Here is a 23,000-nt window from a genome sequence, read left to right as displayed (position 1 = left end):
TTCAATAGCGTACTACTTTAAAGAGAAAATGCACATGTAAAGAGATGAAGGAACGAAAAAGCATACATGGCAAATGTCTCTACCACCCTTGTTCCCTTAATACTTTCTAAGCCATTTCACTGGCCCTTGGAGCCAAAATTTTAAAAGCCCTAGGATTATCACTTAAAGGCTGGCTGGACTCATGAAAATTATTAGGACCTATTTTAAAAGCAAACAGCATCTTATAATTTTTTCTCTCAGCTATTAAAATTTGATCAAAAAGACGTGGACTAGCTTCTGGAATCAGAAAGGATGCTTCTGTGAAATACAGAAGACTATTCCATTGTTCTCTTTTACATCCTACACTTTCAGATAGCGTAGGCCATATCCAGATTAAGTACAGACCATATGATATACAAAAAAAAGATGTTAAATTTAAATAGGAGAAATAATATAATGCAAGTTAAATCAATGTTCCAACAAAAGTACATAAATATTAAAGTTGGAAGGAACATTAAAACTCATTTCTCCAATATCTCAATTTACAAATGATAAAAAAAAGGATAAAAAGAAGGTAAGTGGTCTGGTGCCTGCAATCCCATAATCTCACATTCAAGTTACCTGGCTTCAAAACCAACATTCTTTCACTATTGTGCTGAAAACTACTCCCCTCTGGAGCAGTTCTTATCCTCTAATGAGTGACTAGGGAGGAGGCCTCCTCTTGACTGTCTAATCAGATGAGGAAAAGTGGGTGAGGACTCTCTGTTTTCATGAAACACTGTCACCCTTCACCACAGCCATGGACTCTGTCCCAAAACGGAGGCAGAAGAACTGACAGCAAAAGCACATCCAACAGAGGGACTATACTGGAAGCAATGTGAAAATAGTCCAGATATCCATCAAAAACAGAACAAGCAATCATGAGACCACCTGAGCATACACTGGAGAACACAGCACTTACTAAACAGCCTCTTGTGAGGTACAAGCTAAAAACATAATATGTAGGTGTTAGGTGTAGCTCACTTTATATGATTTTAAAACATCATCCAAGTATTTGAGTTATACAGACATATTCACACACACATATTCACTGAAACTTCCTGGGAAAAAAATAAGAAACTACCCTTTGGGGAGTAAGGGGACAAGGGTGGTAGAGATATTTGTCACATATATTTTACATTCTGTCACCTCTTTACATGTGCATTTTTTTCTTTAAAGGAGCACTATATTGAAAAAGCTTGATCAATATAAAAATATTCAAGGTATGCAGTGACAACAATAAAACAGCAACAAAAACCAACAACAAATGTACACTGAAGCAGAGAAGGAAACTATAAAGACTTGGACAGCAACTTCTTGGGAAGGAAGATAAAGGGATTTATCACTGGGAGTCTGACAGTGGTGGGCTAGCCATACTTGACCATTATAGCTACTTCTCTAGAAAAGACCTTCCAACCCTTCTCATGTCAGAGTATCTGTATCAGTTTTCATGAATAGGTTATGGCATGAATGAGGAGAAATTTATTTAGTATTCCTACAGCAAAACAGGAAGAGTTTGAGAGAGCAGATATATAGGGCCTGATAAAAAAAATTGACACTCTATTCTTTAATACTATGTAATTATTATAAGAAAAATAGGAGTATTGGTAGATATAGGAACTACTGATTTTTAAATAAAACTTCCAAATAAAAACAAATTTTAGAATAATCTAATTTCACAATTAACAAACTGGCTGTGAAGCTTTGTTCTGTAAAAGCTTAAGTCCGATTCTCTCCCTACAGGTAAAAACAGTAGATTGTTTTCTGTTATTACAAGAAAAATTTATTTTCAAGACAAAGTGCTACATGTGTGTTGGGTCTTGATGCAAAAGCTACTTAGCCAATCTATGCAGGTAACAACTGCGGGTTGAGTACAGAGGTATTCAAGGAAGGTGGACAGCTACACCAGACAGGCTGGCCTCACTGCCACTTGGAATCCATTTTCTTTATGAGGTGATATAGAGCCAGATCTACATCCCAGATATTAAAACACAAATATTCTGCATTCCTGACAGGTATGTAGTATGGGGAGCTTTAGTTTTCTTGTCATTTATAAGAATAAGCCTGGATTGAGAGCTGAACAGTCTTTGCTCAGTTCTAATACATTCTTGATTTATGTTTCTGGATAAGTATGTTTTTGTCACAGAGATTTAGGGTATTCTAATCTGGAAAGTATCCGGGGGGGGGGGGGGGGGCTAATCCTGGATACCTATGAGATACTAGGAGGGCTATAAATTCCTAATTTTATAGGTGAAGAAAATAATGTCCAAAGTAAACTCTTTTGATTGCATTCTTCAGACTTCTCCTTTATTCTTCCCTTCTTGCCAAGTTAGGAGATAGCTAATTCACAAACAAGTTACAAAGAGGAAGCTAGAGCAAGGTGATGGCCAGGAAGTTTAACAAAAGAACATGACACAATGTCACCCCAAAAGCTTTACAGAAATCTGCCAGTTTCAACATTTGATTATGATTTCACCTGAGGCGGGCTGTTAAACTTGCTTGAACTGAATGGGTGTGTCTACCCTGAAAGAGTACATAATGAACAAAAAATAACACAGAGAACAAATCCCAAATCTCTGCCTCTCTCAACATGCACACTTTGGTCACTGCATAATTGACACTTTATAGATCTTTCTTCCTTTCTTTCTTTTTTTTTAAACCCAGCTACAAACAAAACCCAGACTTCTGAGGAGAGAGGTCAAAAAAAAAAAAAAAAAAAAAGGAAAAACTTGCTCAATCTGGGCCTTCCTGAACAATGATTCTCCTACAGTTCCACTTTTCCACTTACCATTCACGTCACAAATTCTAGAGAGAACACAGAGGCACGGAACCGACGGAACTGCCCAGGCATGGAACAGAACTTTGGGCTGCAGCCTGATCTAACTCTTCCAACAAATACCCAACAGCAACAGGACAAAGCATCATTATGACAGAAATAAAGGCCCTTTAGAGGCTGCCTTTTTTTTAATTCAATGAACCCACTCTTACACACAAAGTTCATGCCACGATGTCTCGAAATGCAGTACTGCCCAATTATGCTATGAAAGTGACTAATAAATTCAGTACAAAACCCTTCTTTAAACACTTCAATGTTCGAAAATTTGCACACTTGTAGACTACTAGTATTTTCCTTCCTCTAAACAGACCAATGATACTCACAAACAGTTAAAAATAAGAACAAGTAGATAAATAGCTTAAGAAAATGAAAAGCGGTCATTGACCTAAAAAAAAAAATACTCAACTGAGCGAGAAGCCTCAGCTTACTCCCAGAGGCAAGCACTGCACGCTGCAGTAACTGGCACAAACCTGACATCGAGCACAGCTTTGTTTCCACTGTAAGCAGGTAGCTAGCTGTATTCCAATACACAACCCATCACTTACAAAACTCCCGAAGCCTCTGCACATTTCTTAAACTTGTTTTCGTGTGGCAATCCTGATGCAATGCTGCCGTAAAAATGATCTTTGTTTTAAGCAGAAAGATATGCACACGTTGTGGTTAGAGCAAGGGTGGAGCCCACTCTAGGGGAAATAACACGCCCAGACAGACAGTGCAAACTACACATTAATATGCCACAGCATTTTCCAGGGCCCCAGAGTCAAAATTCATTGGTTAATTCTTCTCAGTGTAACAGAGGAAAAGTCCATTTTTTATGTAGCTTCCCTGCCATGGCATAAACTACAGGCTCACTTCTGTTTGAGAATAGAGAACACAGAGAATCATTAGGCAGCCCACCAGCTCAACCCACACACTGGTAGGTGGAGTTGGGCTAGTTAAGGAAGTCTAACCATGCCAGCTTCTAAGTTTAGTAGCAGCAGTTTTTACATATCTCAAGGTGTACAAACATTGCTTGCTCTAGAATATTACTTTAGGGGAACACAAACTATCCATTTTTTCCTCCTCACCAATCCTCTACTTTTAGCAACACGGACACAATAAAAGCATTATATTTCCAATCAGCAAGAGCTGTCTTCAGAGCAAGGGTGTCAGGCTGAGTGGATGGCTCTGTGGGTAAGCTCGCTTGCTGCTAATAAGTCTGATGACCTTAGTCTGCCTCCCAGAACACATGGTAGGAAGAAGTAACTGACTCCTACAAGTTGTCAGAATGAGCCTTGGCACATGTGTGAGCCCACGTACACAAACAAACACAAATACACACACAAACAAAATATAAAAAAGAAAAAGGTTTGTGATTTATAGACTTGCTTTGTTATGTCATTAAAACGTATGCATAAAAGGGAAAATAATTTTGGTGATAATCACTAATATGAATTATCCCTCAAAAATTTTTACAATTTTATAAGAATTTAAGTTAAAAAAATTTTATATGACTTTTGTCCAAATAAGATATTCTATAGAATCTAAATATACTATATAAAATTTGTTTAAAATGATTTTTCAGTATTAAATTTATTACTAAATAATAATTATTTAAACTGATTTTTAACAAATACCATTTTCTGCACATGTTCACTCAGAGATACAAGTTAAAATTTCAAATTCTATAATCACATAATTAAATAGGTTTCTCTGATTAAAATATCCAAGCATGCTTTTTTTTAAGTTGCCATGGATTACTTACATATAATATAAAACAAACAACAGAAACGGTTTTTGAAAGAAATCTGGAAAAATGTGTTTAATGATAAATACGCTCGCATACAAAGAAGAAATCCCTATGGGACACTGGGCAGCTTACTGTTTGAGTGATGGCCTGGACCATCCTCTGTAAGCACCTTATGAAGGGGATACTCACTAATCTAGCCTCTCTTAGATTAGGAGGTCATATCTGAAATGAAAAAGTAGCCATTCCAAAACCTCCTTTCACAGCAAGTGCCTGATCTCATTGTTTTCCACCATGTATGCAGTTAGGAGTCACCTGCTGCCACCCTTCATTCCTCCCCATCTTACCCTAACACTGAACAACTCAAAGGTGCCAACTGGATTCTTATTAGAAGAATCTTGTCTTCATATTTTTTGGATTCACAGCGCTGGAAATGTCTGTTTTCAACTCAAAATTCACTTTCACAGCTGCAAAGGAAATGACAGGAGAAGAAAAACACAGCCAATATGTATCAGCAATTAATTCCACCCACAGCTGCCCAGCTGTTAGTGTGTGGAGCCTCAGGCTGCTTCCTTTTGGGGCTTTCAGCCCTGAAAACTGATACTGCACATTCAGAGACACGGGCTGCTTGTGATATGTCAGGAATGTGCACAGATCACAGAGCCAAAGGGAAAAAATGAAATCCAGATTCACTTTTTCTTGGAGCTTGTCAGTATTATTTCATAGCTTTAAAAACTCAAAAACACTCCAATCACAGAGAGAAGAAATACATTTAAAACGTTCTCATTTCTGAGTGTTACCCTTCCAACAGAGAGGAAAACCTGCCAATGGCATCAGATGTAGTAACAAGAATAGACACACTGATTTATTGGCACAGACAAGGTGTGACATTCTTAGGAATCCACATGGCCCTAGTATGTTAAATAGGGCTCATACTCACTTGAACACAAACACACACAGACACACAGAGACCACACACACACAGACACACTCAGGCATGCACTCACACCGGCCCAAAACCTTTAAAGCAAAACCTCTCAGGAAATAGTACTTATACCACAATCACCCAGTAAAGCAAGTTTTTCTAGTTAGTTCAGACATTATTTGACATACTTGTATACCTGTCTGTTTCAAAGATTAACATATATTTACAGATCCAATCTTCAAGGGTAATGGTCAAGGAGTGCAATTTTCTTTCCTTCCGCTCATCGGCTTTGTAGATTTTTAAGTGAAAACATGTTACTTGAGTGCCAGAAGGCTTAGCAACCATAGCGTGGGATCACACAGTTCAAGAAGTAGCCTACCCCTTCTTTCTACCTTGCAATTTTATCTTAAATGTTTCTGTCATTTAAGTCTTGTAAAGCACCATTGTTAGACTGTATTTCCATGTATTAAATGAGTTCTATTTTCAATAGATAACTTTTGTAATGATAACTAGTCATAGCCATTTCTTTACAGAAAAAGATGGCATTTACATTAAAAAAACTAAAACATTTTAGCTAGTTTTTTACTGCTGCTTTTACTTTTCACTAGTTTTTTAATGAATTGGGAAACTGGGTACCTCTATGACTGAATTCATTATCCTAAGGGCACTCCTCTTTCTGTTCCGTCCACAAGTCAAGGTCAGCTGTACAAGCGTTCAGCTGCTCCTGATCCCTGTACATTTTCAAACATAATATATATATATAATATAGATGCGACATTCATTCTGCCCCCTTAGACCCATTAGGGTCTGGTACAGAACTCAACCAGCATAGTAAGAAATTGCCTCAACTCCAGGAGAGTACTGAAGCCTAAAGCTTCATTTGTTAAATAAAGGCACTTTAAATATGTGGTAGACTGAAAATAGAACACACCACCTAAAACGGGCCTTTGTCCGTCCAGTAAATGTCATCTAGTTGAAGACATACAAGGGAGGAGGGAATTTAATCTCTGCTCATGTGACATTACCTCTAGACGTGTGGTATAACCATTAGCAACTAAAACTTTGTCTGGCAAGTTCTAGCTCTGTGGGACATTCAGTCCATCTTAAAACACCCAGGGGAAGGAACTTCTCCACCTACCAGTCGGCTAAGGAAAGGGGCTTCTGTCCAAGCTGCTTCTCAAACTAAACCCATGACCAAACTACATATGGGGTGGAATTAACAAGACTCTTCATGAAGGCCACTGATAAGAAATTTAAAAGTGAGTTTCCAAAAATTAGCTTACTGTAACTTTTAATTTTATTTCCATATTTTTCCTTGCGCATGTACGTTTGAACGTGTGTATGCGCACATGTGTGCAGGTGCCTGTGGAGCACGGGTATCTGAATCCCCTGGAGCTGGAGTGACAGCTGGTTGTGAGCTGCCCAATCTGGTTGTCTTCTGGAAGAGCAGGGCATGCTCTTAACTGCTGAGCCACTTCTCCATCCCTTATACTTTAATTATAGACTTACTATTTTATTATAAAAACTTTAAAGCATACAGCAAATCTGAAGGAATTTTACAGCAAGCATCATAAAACACTGCTTAGGGTCTGCTCAGAACAGGACTGTACCAGCTTTGTCACATCATCTCTTCATCTTAACGATTCCTCTATCCAGCTATTAATTTCTTTTTAGGGAAATTTAAGGTAAATTATAGACACCAGTACATTTCTCCCAAATACTTCAAGTTATTTCACTAATTATAGTACAATATTTTCTTTCAATGCACAGTTTACACAGTGAAATTTAAACAGCTAACTTTTTCTTGATGACCCTAAATCCTATGGAAGTATGCGATATTATGTGTCCCCAAACGATCCCTCATGGTTCTTTCCAGACAGTTCTACTCTACTGCCCAGTTGCCATCACCTCTGAATAGCTAGGCCTTTGAAACCAATTCCTTAACTGATTTGCATGCCACATAGCACAAAGAATGATAACTAACATGCAGGGACCACCTAGATGGGAAGAACCTAAGAGACCACAAGTTAAAAGGGACTGTAGACTCGGCTACTTCAATTACTCAACCTTGTGACTGAAAAAAGCAAAAATAGACAGTGGTGATCACCATTCTAGGCCATCCACTCAATGGTTTGAGGAATAAAGGCAAGAGCTAGGGAGACCCTAGCTCAAGAGAACCTGTCTGAGACTCAGTTTTCTCACCATAAACAATAGGAATCTTACTTCGTAGGGTTGAATGTGTTGAAACAGAACATCTGTAGTCTGAGGTACCAGTCAAGAATCAGCACACCACACAATGCTTCCTCAGCTCTGTGCTGCTCTCATTCACACAGGCAAAACGTATCCACATATCAAGCAGCAGAACCCTGGCCCAGCTCAGCAGACTGAGCCTAAGCCTCACAGATGTTAAGCCAGGATTCCTTTACTGTGCTATACCCTACACCACCACTTTTCTTTAACTTGTTTTGAGACAGTTTTGTTAGGTTACTCTAGGTGACTATAAACTTGTTTCGTAGCTCACACAGGCCCTAAACATGCAATCCTTCTGCCTCTGTTTTCCAAGTAGCTGAGACTATAGGCCTGCACCATCGGGCCTGGCTAGAACCCTCTATTCACTGTTAAAGCAGACAGTAGTAAAATTGTTATCTAGAAAAAAAAGGGGGGGTGGGGGGGTCCTTTTTGGTATCAGCACTGGAGTGGGGAAGGCACAGATTAGTGACTGTGTAGTGACTACTTATAATGTAAATAGTTACCTCTGTAATTATCTGTATAAAAACCTCATTTAGCCTAATGTGATCTTCCTTTTCTTCACCAAGGGTATTCCAGACCTTATAAATCTAACCTGTTTTCTTGACCTAATGAACAAAGCAAAGCTCCTTCATCTATGTCTCTACAGCTTCTTTGTCTAAACAATTACATTACAGAACTCCTCATGATGGCCAGCTGCTTCCAGGACTGCTTTACTTAGCTGGAAGCACTTGTCTAGCCCAGAGTCTCAGCACTGGAATCATCTGCAAGTACATAATGAATGAATGAATCTTGGATCAGGTATTCAGTTTCAATCAAGTAGTAAACTAACTAAGGTGGAACACTCCCAAGAAGGCAAAGTGCCAGAAGAATGACAAGTAAAAAGACAGTCTTTGCCCATCTACTGCAAGAATGAAGCCCATTCTCAGCAATCAGACTGTCAACATCCCAGCAATGTCAGCATCACTCTGAAGGGGTGCACAGTCATTGTGAAGAACCGCAGGGGAACTCTGCGGAAGGACTTCAGTCACATCAATGTAGAGCTGAGTCTTCTTGGAAAGAAAAAGAGGCTCTGGGGTGACAAATGGGAGGGTAACAGAAAGGAAGTGGCCACTGTCAGAATGGTCTGCAGTCGTGTTCAGAACATGATCAAGGGTGTTATGCTTAACGGGCTTCCATTACCAGCTGAGGTCCACGTATGGTCACTTCCCCGTTATCATTTTCCAGGAGAATGGGTCTTTGGTTGAAATCCGAAATTTCTTGGGTGAAAAATATATCCATAGGGTTTGGATGAGGACAGATGTTGCTTGTTCTGGCCCTCAGAAGGCTAAATTAATCCTTGAAGGCAATGATACTGAACTTGTTTCAAATTCAGTGGCTCTGATCAGTTAAAAAAAAACAAGGATATCAGAAAGTTTTTGGATGGGATCTGTGTGACTGAAAAGGGAATAGTGCAGCGGGCTGATGAATAAGACCTAAGTTACCCAGCTCCAAAACAAGATCCTGAATTATAAGTACTATTTTGGGTGTCTTTGGGAACAATAAAAGACTTATATTGAAAAAGAAAGAGAGAGAGAGAGAGAGAGAGAGAGAGAGAGAGGAGGGTGTCGTGACATACAACATAGGCATGGAACAGTGAAGTGCCACTGGGATAAGGGAGACAGCCCTAAAGACAAGACTGAAACCAGAGGCCAGGCATGTTGGCACACCTTTAATCTCAGCGCTTGGGAGGCAGAGGCAGGTGGATCTGCACAGCCAGAGCTACACAGAGAGACCCTGTCGTGGAAAAACAGTTATAAAAAGTCCACATTGGTAAATCAATTCACCAATAAAATGTTTCTTTTCTACATTCTGCTTGAATTCATTTACTCTGCTAACAAGTATTTATTCCACACCTACTATGCACCATAGTATCATGGCAAAGACTGCAAGAAGCAAAAAGAGTGTTCCTGACCCTAAAATGCTAGCAACTTAGTGTATGTACTTTATAAACAGTAGTCTTGTTGCCGTGGTATCAGTCATGTATTATAGATCCAGAGAGAAGGGCCAACGGGAAAGGTTCCAGGGATGCTACCTTGGAACTTCATTTAAAAAGCATAAATGCAAGTGAGGGGGCGGGAAGAGACAGGCAAACACGATATACTTCTTAAACTTGTATTTCATATGCAGCATTACTTTACACTAAAATATGAGATACTGCAACTGAGAAAAACGAAATTGTTACTGGTTAACAGTTTATAGTGGTTTGTGTAATTTTACTTATAAGAAGCTTAACATATTACAACTACACAATTCTGTGCCCTGAGCTTTTACTTTCACTTTAACCTTTGACCTACAGGCTAAGAAAAGAAATCCAAGAGCCATTTACATGCTTTCTGGGAACAATAATTGTTTTTACCCTGAGCTAACCAATGACTTATAAGTAACTCAGGCCACTACAAAAAGAGGCACAGGGAATGCTCTAGGTTGACACCAAGGTCATCAAATTAAGGCGCAATCAGTATGGAAACGCATAGCCATATTCAATGCAACCTTAAGGGCATTAAGCAAGCTAGATTTTACAGGAAGGGCTGAAAAGAGGGGGAAAGACAGTGATAACAGAGTTGTTTAACAATGCACCTAAAAGATAAACTTTTGTAGACTGGAAAAAGAAACTCTGGAGTGGGCTGGGAATTAGCTGAGTGCAAACCACAGCCCCAGTAAGGCCTTCAGTTTGACTCTGAGCTCTGGGAAAAAAAGGATGAAGAGGACCCGTAAAGGTGAAAGATTATATATTTTGATCAAGTTAGTTTTGATGTGAAAATTTCATAATATTTATGGTCACACATCAAATTATAAATGAGTCTCCCATTTTAATGAATTCAGAACATGACAATCATTTGCAGCACACACCATCATGAGAAAAAAAAAACTACCTACAATAAGAAAGTAAGGTAGAGTTATTTATACATTACATGAATCCTTTAGCATCTTTGCTAGGTTGTTTTGAATAGTGATCTCTCCTGCATTTCATGACATGATATTGGGTACAGCCAACTCTGGGGACAAACAGTTTACATAAGTAAAAGCCACCTGTGATTTATATTTATGAGTTCACACTTTTAATATCTAAGCTCTGGCAAGGGGAAAAACTATTTTGCCTTTCAAAATGTTCACACAGAGAAGTTTAATCCTGGGGCAGGAATTTCTCAATGAAACATTTATCTTTAAGACAGCATATAAATAACTTCCTCAGAATATATAGAAGAAGGGGGGGAAAAAAGACACAAAAAACTGCTTCTGAAATAGTAAAAAAAAAAAAAAAAAAAAAAAAAAAAAACTGGGTGGAGAAAGGAAAGCACAGAAAAGACAGTAAGCACCAGGGTGATAGCAGGAGATAAGCACATCAAGTGTGGAGGCCACACCCACGGGGAGGTGTGCAGCAGACTTCAAGGGATTGGGGGAGGGGGCCATTGAGCAAGTGAACAATTTTGGTTTTGGTTAGCTGAAAGGCTGCACAATCCTACAAGTAGAAGAAGGAAATCAAAGGGTGTTTCTAAGGTAGAACAATTTAAGCTGTACAAATAGCTATTATCTCTTTAAGAGTATCTTTAAAAATTACTAAATCATAGAAATAGGATAAAGGGAGTCAAAGCAAAAATAACTGCATTTTTAGTATTTCAGAAAGGCAGTATGTACTCACTTTCCTCATAGAGGAAAATGAAAAAAACCAAGAACTTAGAGGGAAAGTAAAACTCCATGTTAATTATTATTTTTTAATTCCCATGGACTATGGCAATCCCACCAAATAAGGCCCGAATAAGTTACACTGACAATAATTTTGGGGTGTCTGGATAAGCACAACTTTATTGTTCTAAGTTTAAATTTAGCAGCTTATAGAAACAACTATCAGTGGCCAAGCTTTTAAAACTTACTTCAAGATAAACAGAACTTGTCTCTGGTGGTTCCTTCTAAACTCCCAAGTCGTTAATCTGCAACAACTCCTTTAAACTGATTCCTGTAGCTTAAATACAGCATGTGACATGATGCTTTAACTAAAAACAAAGGTGGATAGAGAAGACCCATATTACCTTTGGAGTTGTTTTTAAACTTTAAGCTCAAGAGTAAATGGTTCCTCTTAGTAGCCTGAGTCCATATGCTTGACAAGAGAAATGAACACATACACACAGACACACAAATCCCTACCAGCCCAAATCAACCAACCAACCAACTTATGAATGGAAAGCAATTATTACTACATTTTTTTCAATTGCGTGGCTGGAAGCCACAGATGGATTTTAGAAAGGCCTTCTGTGAGAAACAAATTACTTTTTCAGTTTCAGCTTTAATAGTTATTCCCTTTGCTACATTCTCAGAAAGGAAAGTTAATGAAAGTGAACACTTTGGGTTCTGTGTAACTGAAAGATTGCACAATCCTTTCCAATAAGGAAGTACTTCAAGCTTTCAGTGAGGTATTTCTTGTGGATGATTTACTACATTAATCAACTCTGTTCATTCTTCTAAGCATTGATTACTGTCTACAGAACTGGAAAAAGGGCACCATCTATTCAACAAGTGTTTGCTTTTTCTGTGACACAAAAGTCAAGATGTACCTGATAAAGCAGACAGCAGCTGGTGTACCTAGACTAACATTTTAAACACAGAACAGAAGCTCTTGAGCCAACATTCTGGCTCAGATATAAAACAAAAAGTATAGCTAGGGCTCAAAAGAAGACTCTACCCTCTTTTGATGTCAAGTCATGCAGAAATGCTTTTTGTTTGGTTTGGTTTGATTTGGTGGGGTGTGCTAGACATGGAACCCAGGCAAACGTTCTACCACTGAGCACAGCCCAGTCCTGAAAAGAAATCTTACTACAGAGTCATTTCTAGAAATCCTGGACTTTTAGCTACATTTCAATAAGCTGCCTAAATGCCTCAAGGAGGCAGAGGTAGGCAGATCTCTGTGAGTTCACAGCCAGCCTGGTTTACAAGAGTCCAGAACTGCCAAGGCTATATAATGACTCAGTCAGAAACTAAAAGCCTTTTCTAAATAACAAATGGAGGAGGGAATGCAGAAATTATTTATTTCATGTGTATTTCAGATCATTTTGTATGCTAAGTAAAAATAATTTTTAAAATTCACTAATACGTAAGGGTTGAAAAATATGATAGGAAGTCCAAATTATAAAGGGTTACATCACTAGCTAAAAGAAAGCCCTGAGAAAGCTAAAGCAGGGGATCTCAGGTCCCAGGCAGACCATGCTTCACAGGTTAGACAAATACGCCATCTGTCCACTACCACAGAACAGAGGAAATGTGAAAACAAACAAACAAAAAAAACAGGCAGGCTTGATACTCTGGTCAGCTCAAGGATGAGGCATGACTGAGGCAGGGAGATATGAAGCCACCTTGGGTTAGACTAGCAAAACCATGTTAAAACTAAACACTTTAAACACTCAAACCCAAATCAAAAAGGCTTCTGCTGTTTGTCTTCCCCAGAATAGCGAGGGCAAATGCAGGTTCTTTCCTGAGAAGGTGTCTTCTCTCACAAGGATTTCTTTAGCTTTATATCTGATGAAAGGGAACAAGAAACCTCTCTAAAAGAGTGGTGTACTCAAAACAGACTGGTCCCAACTGAGCCTCAGGGCAGAACACTTGCTAAGCAGATGGGAGGCCTTGGGTTCCATCCTCAGTGCAGAAAATTAATAACTAATTAATAACAAATAGATAGATGGTTTAAGGATTCCCACAGATAGACCCCTGTTAACTTCAGAACTCAGAATGACAAAGCACTCAAGTCCACATTCTTCATTAAACAAAACCCAGGAGAAACAACAAAACCCCATCCACTTCTCCAAGAACTGAAAACAATGGAAAAATTGAAAAAATATAAAATAGGGTGTATAGCACCTAAAGAACTAACAAAGGGGATGAGGAGAAAGCCAGGGAAAACATGGCTGGAAACAGGTTAGTAGAGACAGGGCTCACCTACAAGAGACTGACACATCAGGAGCGACTTCAAAATAAGACTAAAGAAGTAAGACAAAATTTTCTAATTTGTGGGAGAAATAAGTGTCAGCTTAGAACTATATCCAACAAAACTATCTGGGTGAATGAAGAAGAAAGTAACAGCGAAGAAGAGTTAAGATGAAGAGCAAATAAATTGTTAAATATGTAATGTTGGGGCTGTAGAGATGGCTCAGAGGTTAAGAGCACTGGCTGTTACTCCAAAGGTCCTGAGTTCAATTCCCAACAACCACATGGTGGTTCACAACCATTTATAATGAAATCTGGTGCCCTCTTTTGGCCTGCAGGCACACATGCAGGCAGAATACTGTATAAATAATAAAAAAATACATTTTTAAAAAATATGTGTAATGTTAAAAAGACTACATAAAGGGGCTAGAGAGATGGCTCAGCAGTTAAGGGCACTACTTGTTTTTCAGAGAACATGGGTTCATTTTGCAGTACCCACATGGCAGCTCACAACTGTCTGTAACTCCAGTCCCAGGGACTCTAACACCCTTGTATGTCCTCTTTGGGCACCAGGCACAAATGTGTTGTAGATATAGGTACAGGTGAAACACCTCTACACACACAAAGAAAATAAAACTAAACTAAAGAAAACAACAGAAACTATCTTGGCATGAAGGTGCATGCACGCAGTAGCCCTAGCCTAAAGCATCCATGTACTACTGAGACTTTGTTTTAAAATTCTATTCTAAGCCTAGAGTGATGGTGTATGCCTTTAACCCCAGCACTTAAGAGACAGAGGCAGGCGATCTCTGTTAAGTTTAAGGCCAGCCTGGTCTACATAGGGCAGGCAGACCTTGTGTTGTGTCTTGCTTTGAAAAAGGAGTAATAAATTCACACCTCACTTTAGCACTGAGGCAGAAGCACAGATCTTTGAGTTTGAGGCTAACTTGGTTTACACAGCAAGTTCCAGGAGAGCCAGGGCTACACAGAAAAACCTTGTCTTGAAAAAAAAAAAATTCTGGAGTGACAGATCAGAGGTTAAGAGCACTGGGCTGCTCTCAGAGAGGACCCAGATTCAGTTCCCAGGATCCACTAGGTGGCTCACAACCATTTACAACTCCAGTTCCAGAGGACCTGATGCCCTCTTCTAGCCTCCACTGGAACTTCACATATGTGGTACACAGACATACATGCAGGCAAAACACACATATACTTAAAAATATAAATACATAAAATCTTTATGTATTTATATAAATATTTATATATATTTATATAAATACATATATAAATACATTTATATAAATATTTATATAATATAAATATTTGTATTTATATAAATACATAAAGATTTTATGTATTTATATAAATAAATCTTTAATCCCAGCACTCAGGAGGCAGAGGCAGGTGGATCTCTTAAGATCCAAGACAGCTTGTTCTACATTGTAGGTTCCAGGACAGCCAGGACTATACAGAGAAAAATCAAAACCAAACCAAAACAAACAAAAAAGAAAAGTTGTTCTGTGGGCCTTCTCCTTGTCATTTAAGTTTAACCACACACAAATTCCATGTTTAATTCACTATGTGCCTACAACCTTGTATTTAGCTGTTGTTCATATTCTCATCTGGGTACATATCCAACCTCTTGCTCCGTGAAATACTGGAATAAACTTTAATGTATTAGAAAATTAGAATAAATAAACTAAATAAACAAGGGGGAAGCAAATACACTTTCACATGATTTATAAATCACATTTTAATCCCATATATTCCCATTTGGCCTCTGTTGCCTGGGATCTGGATTAAGTGTCTTGTCTGTGAGCCAGTCACATCATATTCTGTGAAAAGCAAAAAGGGAAATTCTGATTTCTAAATATACATGTTGCCACGGAAACAACTTTCAGAAGGGGCAGACTATGTATTGTGTGTACAAGTATGGATTCAAGATAAAGCTAGCTGGTAATGCTTGCTGCAACCTGTGTATTTGAACAGGACAGCAAACACATTAGTCCCTTGGGATTCTGTATTTGGGAATACAGTAACTAAAGGCTTCCTGTGGACCCCCAAAATACTTAGACTTGCTGATACTTCACCAAAGAGGCTTGAGTGGGCATACTGCACAGGCCCAGGTCAGAGGGTGAGTGTGTGCTGAAGTGGGAAGTGAGGGTAGGAGAGCTGGAGCTTGGGAGCATCTGTATTTTCAGATTGCTGCTTCCTGTTCAGCTGAGGAGATAGTCCAGTAACGTTGCTGTTGGCTGAAGAGCAGCCTGTAAGCATGACAGATCACAGCTGTATCCTGTACATATGCAAAAATCGGTCCGATTTGGGGCCAGTGATAATTGACAGTAACATGGAGGAGTACTCCCTAGCCCCCACTTTAGAATGAATTTTGAATACTAAAAACAGTCTGCTTAGATACACAAGCGCTGATCAAAGACCCTGGGTGCACGGCAGGAGGGTATGACTGTACACATATAAGCAAGACACGCTCCAAACAGAGGCAATAGCTATGTGCTCAAACACGTGTGTTTACAAGACAGCAAGGGGGGGGCAGTGAACCTTTTTAAAGAAAATGCTATAGAATTACTTTAAAAATAATACTTCTTTCTTCTTTCAATGTCTTAATTTCCCAACTTACTTCAGAGGGCAGCAGACAAGTGTTGCCCTGGTGCTCACAGGAAGAACTACCACATGAGTCTGATACACAAAACAGCTAGCTGTGAAGCGGGAAGCCACGGAAGACAGCGGCACACGTGTGAAGGACAGCAAGTCGGAAAGCAGCAACAGCACTCACAGCAGGAGTGAAAGGAAATTTCCTTTTCATAGGAAAATGGTAACTTCTTAACTCACATTAAAGTGGAAATGACAAAAGAAAAAAACATTCTACATTAAAAAAAAAAAATGTTTCCTGAAGGAGGAGGCAGCACTGACTTTAAAGGAAACATCACTATCACTTCCGTGCACACACACACACCAAGGAGGAAAAGTCTCTTCAGGAGGCAACAGAAAATAACTAAATCAAGGCAATGCAGAGGGCCTCAGTGGGAGAATCATTCATCTCAGTGGGTTGCTTAAAGGGAATGATAACATTAACTCCACTTTATAGTCAGGAAACCATTGGTATCTGTATTTTTTAAGTCCTTGATAATTGTACACATGTACATATTTTTAATCATATACAACCCCTATTGCCTCATCTCCCTCCCACTCCTTTTATCTACTTTTTTAAACATGAAATGCTGTATTTTTTACACTGTCTGTTTACTGTGCTCGGGTGTCTTGTCTGCGTATGTGGCTGGTACCATGTGTATTTGGAGCCAGTGCAGGCAGGATGAGGACTTTGGATCCTCTGGGACTGGAGCTAACCAGCTGGTTTTCTTTCATGTGATCATTTTGTTTTACTCGTCAGAGCAGTTTCCAAACTTTAATGAAAAGGTAGATAATAATCTTAAAAACAAAAATTCCCCTGCTATAGCCATATTAAAATGAAAGTCTTGAAGTGAACAAAGACAACAGCTTCATTTTTTAAATTATTTAATTATTTTTAATTTTAGTTTTTCCAAGATAAGGTTATTTTCTGTAGAGCCTTAGCTGTCCTGGAACTCATGCTATAGACCAGGCTGGCCTTGAACTCAAGAGATTTGACTGCCTCTGCTTCCGGAGTGCTCAGGTCAGTTTTCAAGCTTCTGGTTATGCCACAGAAAAGTCATGCTGAGTCCCAGAGGACAGGGCCAACTTTAGGAAACAGATCATGAAAACATCCTCTGCATTCTCCCAACCTCACCAAACAACAGGAAGGAGGTTCACTGATACAGGACAGGGTCTGCGCGCCTGAGTGCGTCACTTGCTATTCACACCAGCAGTTCTTCCCAGCTGCACTAAAAAACAGCGTCAGCTGAGGGAGGTGGAACTTTCCCTTTCTGCACTCTACTCACAGCACCTGGACACACCAAAGGACAGAATACTCATTCTGAATATGCTGATCCACAAAGTACACAAGGCTACTTCCATAATGTAGAAATTAGGATATAACAAATTTCTAAAACTTCTGCTCTTTAAAATTATTTTTAGCCTAAGGAAGAAAAAAAAAAAAAACAACCACAAATCAAGATATTTTTGTTGTAATGGGAAGAATTCATGCAAAAACAGGCAAGATGGTTCAGTAGGGAAAGGCGCTTACCAGGAAACACAAAGATCTCAGTCATTCCCCAGGGCCCACATGGTGGAGGGAGACGTCCTCAAGTTGTGCTTTGACCTCCACACATGTTCCACGGCATATGGGTGCCCACACATGCCCATGCATGCAAACTCAACTGCAATTTAAATCATTAGGAACCTTTCAGTCCCCAAAGCAGGTAATATTAGTCATATTAAAATTAAAGGGTACAAGCCTTAAAAAATAAGCATTTTATAAAGCAAAATTATCCTTTTAAATCCTATATTTCTATAGATATGTTTTAAAGGCAACTTAATTTTATTATTATTTTGTGTGTGGGTGTTTTGCCTACATGTACATCTGTGCCTGATTCAAGAGGAGGCCAAAAGAGGAGGTCCAGGAAGCTGGAAAGATGGCTCAGAAGTTAAGAGCACTGGCTGTTCTTCCAAGGGTCCTGAGTTCAATTCCCAGTAACCACATGGTGGCTCATAACCATCTATAAATGAGATCTGGTGTCCTCTTCTTGTCTATAGGCACAAATGCAAATAGAATACTATATAAATAATTTCTTTTAAAAAAAAGAGAGAGAGAAAGAGAAAGAGCGGAAGTTCGGATGCCCCGGAACTGGAGTTACAGACAGTTGTGAGTTAGCTTGTGCGTACTGGGAAGCCTGGTCCTTTGAAAGAGCAGCTAGTGCTCTTAACTGCTAAGTCATCTCTCTATCCCCTAAAAAAGCAATCAACAAGCAAGAACAAAATAAAACTAATTTTCCCATTAAATAGCTTACTCTAATTAAATTCTGCATTTAAATAAAACCACGGGTCTAACTGACAGAACGCTAAAGGGCTACTGTGCCAGACATGCCCGATGTCTTACAAGTTACCTAGGGAGCCAGCCCCTCCCAGGCACATGGAGCCTGTGCTTACCCAGCTCACTGACCACTAAGCCTCTGCCTGTCAGATCCTTTTCCCAGGCCCTGCAAGTGTCACCACTGTCTCAGACAATCACAAATACCCACACCATGTATGCTAATAGTCATTAAACTCTTTCCAGGATACATTTTTTTGTCAAAGAAAATATTCTAAATACTTTGTCTCATTTACACATATAAAGAATGTAACTGCAATAGCACATGTCCTGATTTTACAAAACAACCAAACAACGAGGAACACTAAATGAACTCAGTAGGCTGTATTTACATATTTATTCATATATACATACTAAAATGAAGAAAATGAAGCTGTGAATTTGGGAAGAAGTGGAGGGGCAGGACACAGGAGCTGGAGAAAGAGGTCGATGCAAATACAGTACACAGATACGAAATTATTTTTTAAATTAAGAAAAACCAACCTAATGGAAAGGTTAACATTATACGCAAAAAAAAAAAAAAAAGGAGAAAAAGAAAACAACAACAAAACAAAACTATAAAATACCCAATTCTAAGATAGCCAAGAGTCTTCATTATAGTATACTGGTAACCATGCCAAGTCTTATATATATATATTCAATTCCTTACAAAGACATGCCTTCTAAGTTTGGTGAATATATTTATCTAATCTATGAACCCAGTGATAAAAGATCTGGTAGCAAAAAACAAAACAACACAACAAAAACCTCTTCAGTAGTAAAATTGCTTTCTTCCATCTTTTTAAAAGAAGAATCTTCTAGAGCAACCGTTAAGGGAACTCACTGGCGGTCATTTCAACAGTGTAATACACTCCACGTGCAGACAGGTTAGCTGCTACAGAGTAGCCAACTAGCAAAGTATAGTGTGGACTACAGAAGGGGCTAAAGGGAGAACGGAGACCAGGGAGGAAGAATGCATGTCATAAAGGCCTGAGGAAATGCAATCGTTACCCCACCCTCCACCTCGTCAACACGGTATCAAAGACTTAACCAAAGGAACTCAACAACTGTAATAAAGACACAAGTCTGGAAAGAATCAGATTATCAGAAGGCCATTTCTGCACTAGTATGATAACTGTCTAAATAATCCCCGAAAAGACTAAAATCAATAAAGTAACAAAGTTCTCTTTCAGCTCTGGTGCATGGTGAAGATACTAGGAAAGTAGGCTACAAGGAACACTGTCTTGTATTTGATAGAGGCTGGCGTTTGGGATCTTGTAACTTAAAATTGTGCCAATGATTCAAACTCCACATTCTCAAAATTGTACTCACATTGCTCCAAAATACTTGATTTATATATTTCCCATGTCTATCTATTAACTCTTTTCATTAATTCAGAGTGAATTAAGGAAACTAACTTTTCACATTCATTCCAAATCCTTAGACTATTTTGCAATATATATATTTCCTCCTCAAGCATAAGGAAAGGTATTTGCTTACTTCTCAATGCATATGCACTGTCGCATGGGATGGGGAATGTTTGTTTTAGGTGGACAGTCATCTCCCTGTAGTATTAGTGACCTATATTATATTACTCCTTACTACTGCAGTGTTAATATCCTATCTTATCCCTCAATACTGTAGTATTAATGTCCTATCTTCTCCATACTACAGTATTAATGTCTAATATTATTTCTCAATACTGTGAATTTTCCATCTTTGCTGGTTCTCACTCACACTTTACTGCTTTTGTCACATCCAAAACTGTTCAATAAAGAAACCAACTTATTAGAAAATAGACCATTGTGTGGGAGATGAAGCCCCAAGTGTATGTGTATTGCTGACAAGAGCACAGAAACGACAGGGACCCCAATACCTCAGTAAGGCTTTCCCCTGGTCCTGACACACATGAAGATAGTATAGAAAGCATTAGCCACAGCCTCTGCATTTGGAAGTTGTCTGAGACAGCTCCACTCTAGAGACCCCTACTGAGATTAGCTAAACCAGTCTTGGTCTCCAACCAACACCCTCAATCTCAGCTTCTCTCTCTCTCTCTCTCTCTGTGTGTGTGTGTGTGTGTGTGTGTGTGTGTGTGTGTGTGTTGTTGTTGTTGTTTCTTCATCTTCCATCCTCCCAGTTAGGGTGATCCCAAAGCTCTTCAGGAAGCCACACATTGAATGCAGAAACATGCTTTCACATACACACTGGAAATAAGCAACCCATATGCAATTTGTTCACAGAAATAAATATATAAATGTTTGTGGACTATCAAAACCTTTGTGAATTGTGCTGGTTTGAGCATTAAGGCTTCCTTAAACTTTGGACCTGAGGAAGGGTGGCAGTGATGCAGCTAATCATCTCACTAACAATAACACTTGCAGTCGTGAGGTGGTTTTGGATCGACGTTTTTGGTGATGTGTAAGAATCTGCTTGCAGGAGAGGGAGGGAGGGAGAGAGGCTGGGATTGGGAAGGGGTGGGGGAGGGGGCTACAGCTGGGATACAGAGTGAATAAACTGTAATTAATTAACAAATGTTATGAAAGCAAAAAAAATAAATCTGCTTGCATAGGGCAACACCTTCAGTCTCAATACTTGGGAAGCAAAGGCACACACATCTCTGAGTTTGAGGCCAGCCTAGTCTACATAGAGAGACCGTGTCTCACAAAAACAAGGGTGGGTGCAATTAAATAAGCTTTAGGTTATAAATTCATACACATGCTGGCCCAAACACTATATCAGTTTGCATCCTTAGCTAAACCAGTAGTACAGTGCCAAAATGGATTTATAACAATAATTCCATTTTTACTATTACGTTTTTTTTTTTTTAAAGAAAATTGACATGATGGGCTTCTACTTCATCTAATGAGATAAAGAAAGTCTAAATTAGCAAAGAATTACATGTCTCATTCTAAACGGAGCCCTCCAGTTTACAGTGACTCTCTTATCCACTATTTCATTTTATGTTCAAATCAACTTTGTATAATTATAGCACCATTTTACGGACTAAGATTATCTACGGATTGGGGACATTTTTAGTATTTAGGTAGCCTGCTTCTGGGTTGCCTAGCAACCTATGATGTCATCATGTGTCACCTGCCAGGTAGCCACACCTGGCAGGCGTGGTTACATTGCTCCTTAAAAGGTTCAGCTTGCCACCTTGTCTCTCTCTTGCCCTCCTGTCCCTTGCTTGCCCTCTTACCGTTTTGCTCTCTTCCCCTTTCTCTGTCAGGATACCCCCTTTCTTTCCCCCATCACGTCTCGCTCTCTCCTCTCTCTCTTTCCATCTCCATCTAATAAACTCTTTCATATAAAATCTGCTGTGTGCATCATCATTTATATGATCGTAACAGACATCAAGTTAGTAAATAACAGAGTTAGGGCAGGAATCCAAAGTCTCTTGAGGTCTGCTTCTTTGCTAGATTAATCTTTTTTTTTTTTAATCTGAACATTTCTAAAGTTATATAAAGTCTCAAGAAAAAAAAAAACCAAACAGGTTACTAACATTATAAAGTTCATGAACGGTTTTCAACCTTTAAAAATACCATCCCTCTAACAACTTAGTCTGTGAATTTTGGCAACTCATCTATCAACTCTGCCAAATACAGAACTGTATCCTTAATCCAAAATGTGTATATTTTAAAGCAGCTAAAATTTGGAAATATATAGTATTTCTGAAGTTAAGTATTATAGTGATAAGCAGCTAAGCAGTTTATGGAAGATCTTAATTTATCACCATATTCTATGTTTATACAACATAATTCAGAACACCTGGGCAAAAAGTTCAACAGTTCAATCAAATGTTGTGAAAACATCTGCCTGGATGTTTTTTCAGCATAGCTTATTCCTATTTTTCATGCTGGAATATTTTCCAGTTTGACTTCATGGCAGTCGAGAAGATTTCAGAAGCACTGTAATAACAGCTATGTTATTAGGTACCTACTAGATGCTAAGCGCTGTGAAAAGTACTTTAATGGCTTTCAGCAAATGCTGGCTTTCCCTCCAAGTGAACAGAGTAACAGTCCCAGAATATGAATCTAATTCTAACTCAATGGTCAGTGCTCCATTTGCTATATACAAACAATAGCAACTGTATCTAATTACATTAAGATATTTGTGATTAAGAATTCAAGCTTTTTGCAACATTTTGATTTCTGAAAGTAGTATATCATAAACACAATGCTTATTATTTATATACCTTTCCCCAAAAGTAAGTTTTAATCATGTTTGGTATTCTTTTAGTAAGTACAAACAAACATTCTTATTCACATTTCAGAAACAATACCCTATCCCATCC

General features: G+C 38.8%; 1 protein-coding gene and 1 pseudogene across 7 annotated transcripts in view; one reads left to right on the top strand and one right to left on the bottom strand.

Moving 5' to 3' along the window:
• Add3 (adducin 3) overlaps positions 1 to 23,000 on the bottom strand; it is a 109,762-nt gene that overhangs the window by 53,214 nt on the left and 33,548 nt on the right. The window contains exon 1 of one of the 7 annotated variants that reach the window (XM_055630145.1): positions 3,400 to 3,418. The exons of the other annotated variants lie outside the window; for them this stretch is intronic. The gene's annotated coding sequence lies outside the window, so the exon portion shown is untranslated. Of the gene's footprint in view, positions 1 to 3,399; positions 3,419 to 23,000 lie in introns of those variants that run through there. 7 annotated transcript variants of the gene reach the window in all.
• Positions 8,665 to 9,224, top strand: LOC129693303 (60S ribosomal protein L9-like; annotated as a pseudogene).

The sequence above is a fragment of the Psammomys obesus genome, unplaced genomic scaffold (genome assembly GCF_907164565.1).
Source record: "Psammomys obesus unplaced genomic scaffold, mPsaObe1.curated_primary_1811, whole genome shotgun sequence".
Lineage (NCBI taxonomy): Eukaryota > Metazoa > Chordata > Mammalia > Rodentia > Muridae > Psammomys > Psammomys obesus.
This window is presented reverse-complemented; position numbering and strand designations above follow the sequence as displayed.